At 28.1% G+C, this 7,512-nt stretch overlaps 1 long non-coding RNA gene across 1 annotated transcript; it reads right to left on the reverse strand.

Annotated features, from left to right (window-relative positions):
* Positions 1 to 4,681: 4,681 nt before the first annotated feature.
* LOC107884993 lies at positions 4,682 to 5,390 on the reverse strand. The gene is made up of 3 exons (XR_003839642.1): positions 5,274 to 5,390; positions 4,964 to 5,202; positions 4,682 to 4,831 (listed from the first exon to the last, which is right to left on the reverse strand). It is a non-coding gene; the product is annotated as an uncharacterized LOC107884993 (long non-coding RNA).
* Positions 5,391 to 7,512: the final 2,122 nt, after the last annotated feature.

The following is a 7,512-nucleotide window of genomic DNA, read 5'->3' on the forward strand; positions in this document are numbered from 1 at the left end:
TAGTAATATAGAGACTGACAGACCGTCTTCGCTGAGAATCGTTTTTCTTTTACAATGATTTTATGTCATTGGATTCAAACTGAACACCATCCTTTACAGACTACAGTGACCCACTTGTAACCTACTGTACAGCAGAGCGACATCCACTTACCCCTTTTTTTTACTTTTGACCCCTATCAAAGTACTAACTAGATGATTTATAATTATATATTTTAGTTTACACTTATACCGTAAAGACTCTACTACTCAGCTGTATACAATAATAATATTATACAATTAATATGTATGAAACAATACTCAATATACGCGTTTTGATAACAGTAGCGCCATCTACCGTCTTCGTTTTAAAAATAAATTATTTTTATAAACATAACATCATTATAACATAATATTGTTATAACTTATAACGTTTGCAAGCCGTTTGCAGTAGACACATTTTTTCTCTTCAATTTGTATAATAAATGTTCACAACTCATGTCTCATACTATGATGTCACTCAGTACCTAAGCTTATCTTATCGGAAATACGAAATCAAGTTTCAGTGTTTCACTAAAATTCACATTGTATAATAATTAGTACCTACGTAAAGTGCTGCGTTATTGACATGTACCTTAGTGCACGTGCGAGAGCGTTACGCTATATTTTACTTTAGGTATACACAATCACTCACATTAATGATCACTTACTAAGCACACGTTTACACGATTAATGCATTAATCACATGGAAAATTGCCTATATTGAACTCCTTTAAAACAGTCGGTATTATTGTATTTGTATTAATAAATATTCATTGTGATGGTAAAAGCAGAATTGTTGATAATTATTAATTTTTATTGATTAATACTGCAATATTAAATTATGGTATTCACAAATTTAAATTGTCCATGCCTTCCTTGACACGTGTTTACTATCGCTACGGTTTGCGTTTAGCGAATTTTTAAAAAATGCAATGTGTTTGGGAAATTTAGCAAATGATGCGTTTGGACGAGTGATTTTAAAACATTGTAATGTGTTTGGGCCAGTCTCGTTAAGAATACTTTTCTAATGTATTCAGAATACCCACGTATTCAAATACTTTCTTTTAAAAGTATTTAATTATAAACACAAATAGGTACCTTTCAAAAGTATTCAAAATACAGATTCTTTTTTTTTATGTTCAATAACATTAATACCAATATCTTAAATTAAAATTATTAACTATTACCGCCCATTAAATAAGGAGAAAGACTATTGAAAGATTCAAGATAAATGCCAATCCAACCAGTGGTGGTCAGTCTCTCATAGGTACCTATGCAATTGGATATCTATGGCAGTGAGGAGCCGACGGGGGTTACAGTATTCCGTCATTCTGTTATCTACTTGTATTTTGGCGAAATCTTATTTATTAATTTTCAGAAGTTGGAACCATTCAGGGATTGCATTTAAAAAAAATCCATATCTATTGTTAAAGATTAGATCGTGCTTAAGATATATTTTTAATCGTGGTGGTAGTGATTGTGATTGAATAAAATATTATGTCTAATGGTGATCTGTTATCAGGTCAATAGTGGTGATAATTTTCAAGGCTGGGCAAGTTAACGATTTTTTTTTAACTCGTTAAGTTAAATTATTTAAAAATAATTAAGTTAAGTTAAGTTAAGTTAAAAGTTACTCGTATTTTTTTTCGTTAACTCTTTAGGTTAAGTTAACTTTAAAAGAAAAGTAACTTAACTTAGTGTAAAGTTAAAATTCGCTAATTTCCAAAAATAAAAAATTCCAGACACATAATAATATGGTTTATTAATATAGTTTCTCTTTACGTTCAAAAAAATAACTTAGGAAATTTAAAATGATACATCAAAGTAAATACACATTCAAAAATCTGCATTATTCTTCGGACAAAAATTAACTTAATTTAGATATTTTTGAAATAAAATTAACTTGAAGTTAACACGTTAATATTGAGAAAAAAAGTAACGAGTTAATGAACTTAACGTTTTAACTTAATTTTAACTTTTAACTCGTTAATGCCCAACCTTGATAATTGTTAAGTGATACAATTATTATTAACATGGACTAAGATATACTTAGTATATCTATAGTATATCTTAGTCTATGAATGACGGGAGTATCCAAATTCACCCAAAATATTTTTGTCCCAATGTACAATTTTCCCAATTTTGGAATAAAAGTTAATTGGGAGAATTGTTTATTATATACATAAATAATTGGGATAATTGTTATTTAGAAACCAAAATATTCGATATATAATCTTATATTATCCGAGTGATAAGCACTTGTCCGAAAAATGATAAGGACCGATAAGAGTGGTTGTACGTACAGTGGTTAATCTGTGGTTACCCTGTGACCAACTTGACGTGGTGTTGCACAGCAAGTCGGGGGATATTTTCGAATTGCGGAGCGGAGCGACGGCGCCGAGGAGCGTAGCGACGAGTGCCGCTAACATGGCATCACTGTATGATGTTTTTTTAAAATTTGTGTCACTGTAATATGCTGGTATCATGGTATCGTGGTATAAGCTATATGTTATCATTATCAGCTATCACAGAATATGTTATCAGTTATCACTTTCTTTGGAACAATGTGTATTGGGATAATAATTTTCGGAATAAACTAATTGGGAGAATTATTTATTTGACATTTTCTAATTTGGACTAATAGTTTTTGGAAGAAAATGTATTTTTCGGAATGAATATGATTGTTGAGAAAAATTATTGGGGAGAAAAAAAATTGGAGAATTGGAACCGGTAGGTACCTACCTAACATTTAAATTTTTGAAATAAGTAATTAAATAACTAAAACTAACAAGCATAAAAAATTAATAATCAGTTTTATTTATTTCGTAAATTTTTGTTTAGTTTTATTTTTACAATAAATTGGTGTTTAAAAATCTTTATTTCAAATATTTATTCTAATATATGTACCTACGTATAATACACCTTATAACTTCTACAGGTATATTATTGATTTCTTTCATAATATTATTAGTTAATCGTTTAATAATATTGCGTTCTTTAATTAAGAAGTTTCCGTGAAGCTTTTTAAAATCAATTTTTACTATTTTCATGGCTCGTAGAAAATTATCTTCACCATAGTGATTGAAGATGGTCTATTGGATACACTTACTACACTAATTTCAGTATATCAATAACTGGCCGAAATACATCAACAAATACGCAAAGATATAGCAGAAAAGCAAGCCCAGTGGAAGGCACGGCATGACCAACACCATAAAAACCTAATATTAAGATGTATGGGGGAAATTATCTACCTACGACGACCCCCAGTGTCTACCGGTACCTATACTAAGTTGCAGCCCAAGTACCAAGAACCAAAGATAGTGACTGCCGTATGTGCTGGCGACACTCACAAGAATGCAGATTTACATCATGAAGGATAACAGTTATATGCTACTACAGCACACATTAGTGCCCTAAAGCACTTTGCCACGGACCAGGGAGACAGTGAGACAGATCAATCCGAACAAGAGAGGCAAACAGTGACAGCATGGATAGGCAAGCAGTAACCACAACGATGGCCGAGCCAATGAGATCAGACTATTTGGCACCACCTGCAACGAACACTAATTCTAGTCAGAGGGCCTCTAGTCACAAGATCAAGAGACCTGTCTATTTAAAAGACTATACAAATTAATATGTTCCTAAACTACTATGTATGTTATGTAATTTAGTTGATTTTTTTATTTACTTGTATATTTATAAATTATGATAATATTATACATTATGTGTCATGTTCTGCCGGAACGGCCAACAGTGCCAGGATGGCCGAATTGTTATTAATTAAGTTAATTAAGAAATTATGTTACTTATGAAATTAATATTGAAGGTTTGACACATTGGTAGCCCTAAGAAGGTCTTTACCATTGTGACTTCCAGAATAAAAGTCAGTTAATAACCGAACGTTGTTGAGTTAATATGTGTGTCGCCTTTGCCCCCTTAATTAGTGTTTAACACATGCATAATAGTTTCAGGTGAATATGTACCTAGTTATATGTAAGTTAATAAGTAATAATTGGTAATCTGATTTATTTACTTCAAACTTTTCTAAAAGATCTAATTTTAATTTTTGAAATAGATCCCGTCATCGCTTCATTTTTAGATTCAACACTGACATAATTACTAGTGGATTCTGTCACACTAGTTTCTAACAGATCTAAACTTTTGAACATTTCACCAATCAAACAGTCGTTGCTATCCAAAAGGCTGGTTTCGATACCAACTTCAGTATTGGTATATTCAGTAAATATAATGTCCGAATGTTTTCCCAAGATGTACCATCCTAAACTGAAATAAAATAATATAATCTAATTGCTAATAATAGGTATATGAATGTAGTATACATTATAATTTTAGAACTTAGATCATCAATTTAATTAGATACATGTATTTAAAATCTAAAGCAGTAATGTTACTACTTGCATACCCACACATTCCTTTTAGGAAACTAAAAAGATTTTCCAATACATCTTGGTTTAGTCTTCCTATTATATATTCTATACCATAAATGTTTTTGAATCATTAAATACATTTTTCAATGACTTATTTGACATTAAAATACCTACAAAGCAAAATAAAAGCATAAAACAATATTTTAAGAAGATACTTAAGTACCTATACCTAATTTATATTTTAATGTAATATATTATTTTATTTATGGCTATATATTATAAAACTATTCAATTGGTACTAGCCTTTTTGGAAAGGATGTGATAATTTTTTTCCTTGTATGCTCATGTCCTTAATAACTTTACTCATTTTATCTATTAAAATGTTTTGATCTTCTATGATTCGTCCATAACTTGCAGCTTCTCTGAAAAATTTATGCTGGGTATTGAAAATATCAAATCAGTCGTTAATAATAGTATAATTTCCAAAGCCTAAATTACATTATGTATACAAATAAATATTAATAATTATACATATTTAATTTTTATATTATCACCTCTTTCCGGTTTTATTTATTAAGATAATTTTTTTTGTCGCAGTACACAATGGCTTTTGAATCTAAGTTAGAAAATACATTAGCTGCTAATCTGACGTTCGTGCGATGTAATCCTCTGCAAAAAGATGTCGCTTAGATAATTTATGAGCAAATTTATAATCTTTACCATAGTTAATATATTCAGAAGTTCGTGGAGTATATTTTTGCCATTGAATTTACCAGTTGGAAGTAAGAACCCACTTAAATTAATAAAAATATTAATTATTTGTTAATAACAAATGTTACTGTTACAGAAGTCAGAAGTGCTTACCTATCGAGTAAATGGTTTCTAGCTATTTTCAGTATATAAGTGCGAAATATCAGCAAAAACATGGATTCTGGCATTAATTTTTGTATGTTAAACTGACATATAATCAATAGAAATGTTTCCATAAGCCTACATTTGTAGAACCACTGTCACTGAGTATCGCAACTACATTGAAACCAATTTCACTCAACTCCTCTATTATCTTATACAATATTTCTTTCGTCGTCCTCTCATTAAAGTTGTAATATATTGGTTGCGTCCAGTTATTTGTTAAACCTTTATTTAAAAAAAAAAAAATGTAATATTATTATCAAGTACTATCAGCACTTTAGATAACCAGATTTTATTTTTATAGTCATAATTTTATTTTTTATTTACCTTGTGTAATCACTGTTTGAACAGATTTATAAGGGCCTATACCTCTTCATTTTTTTTTAACAAAGCATATTCATTTTGATATATAATATGTCTCATCAAAACACAAAATCGTTAATTTTTATTTGATAACCATTCTGTCTCCTTGAATAGAATGGTAACGTTAATCAATTTATTATAATTTATTTTATTATTTATTTTGATTAAATTAAATTACCTTTAGATTTCATTAATGACAACACACCATGTAAAAGACCTGGTTCAGCAGAACATTTTGAAGCCCAACTAGAAAGACCTTAAAATGTATAACTATTTTTAGTATATAAATAAATAATAACATTTATTTTATTTTATATTAATAGCAAATGAGTTAAAAATTGATTTATTTAATTTTAATTCCATTGAATTATTTAATAGCTATGTAAACAAAAATGTTTGTATTTAAATATGTTGTACTAATTTATTACTTTATTATTATCGTATTATTACTGTGTTATTATTGTATTCTAATATTCATTTATGAACTAATTATATTATTTTAAATTATTTTAATTGGATTGTTTGATCCGTTGAAATAAATATATAAATAAATAAATAAAATAAAAAACAGACGGGTTGCACACCGACAGTGCCGGCAGAAGTAAAAACTTGAATATCAACGTCCTGCATTTTTGATATTTTGGAATAGTATGATGATATAATGATACAATGATACAATGCAGATGTGTAGTAATAGTAGTAGTAGTAGTAGTAGTAGAAGTCTTCCCCGGTTCGATGATTCAGATAAAAAAAAAAAAAAAGTAGTAGTAGAAGTAGTATAGTTGCAAATTAATTTACCTAATTTCTTAAAATTAACTTGTACTTTAAAGGTACAATGAGTTAAAAAAATGAAAAAGTTTTTCCTAAAAAATATAGAAAAGAAGTTATTGAATTCAAATTAGTTTTCAAAATTGAAATCGGACTTCTAGAAGTATGTTTATTTTTCTTTCGCACAATAGTCTTACGTGTCCTGACTGATTTTTATTTTTACATTTTTCTAAATCATTTTGAAATCTATTTATTAAAATACAAAGATGTATTTATATATATTCAAATAAAATAATAAAATAAACATCCAATCACAAATAAAGTCATTCACATACATTTTTAAAATCAGAATAATGATATTAATATAAATATTAATATTGTTTGAATGTATCCTTGTAATTATAGTCATCACACTTATTGTCTTTTTGTTCTCTCTATAGCTGACTGTTAATATTATATATTTCATATTTGTATTAATTACTTAACATTGATTTAAATTTCTGTATCTATGAATGTTACTTAATTTGTTCTACTTATTATGTAGTCTATGCCCTTGGACGTTTATGATTAAAATAAATAAATAAAACATACAATTTATCTAATATAATATTATAAATTAGCATTTTTATTCAAATGTTAAAGTCTGAAGATCTCTAATATCAAAAACAAGTTAATGATTCTAAAGGTATATTTTTAATAATATGTTCATACATATAACCCTTTATGAGCCATTAACGAGTATTTTCAACAGAGAATTCAATATTCTTGTATTACATTTTTTGCTGCCAATGAATTGGTTATGGATACATATACATAAAAATCAAATTTTAAAAGCTATACTAAAACATTAAGAAAATAACTAGGTACTTACTATACACTACCACTAGCTCATGGAATAATTAATATTAAATAATTATGATTCAAAATAATTGATGAAATATCAAGATTTTTATACCTTGACGATTAACACCTAATTCATTATGCAGTACATTTTCATTATTACCAGTAAATAATTTAACACAACGCGTTTTATTGTCAGAATTTTCAATTGGGCTGATGG

This window comes from Acyrthosiphon pisum, chromosome A2 (genome assembly GCF_005508785.2).
Source record: "Acyrthosiphon pisum isolate AL4f chromosome A2, pea_aphid_22Mar2018_4r6ur, whole genome shotgun sequence".
Taxonomy (NCBI): domain Eukaryota; kingdom Metazoa; phylum Arthropoda; class Insecta; order Hemiptera; family Aphididae; genus Acyrthosiphon; species Acyrthosiphon pisum.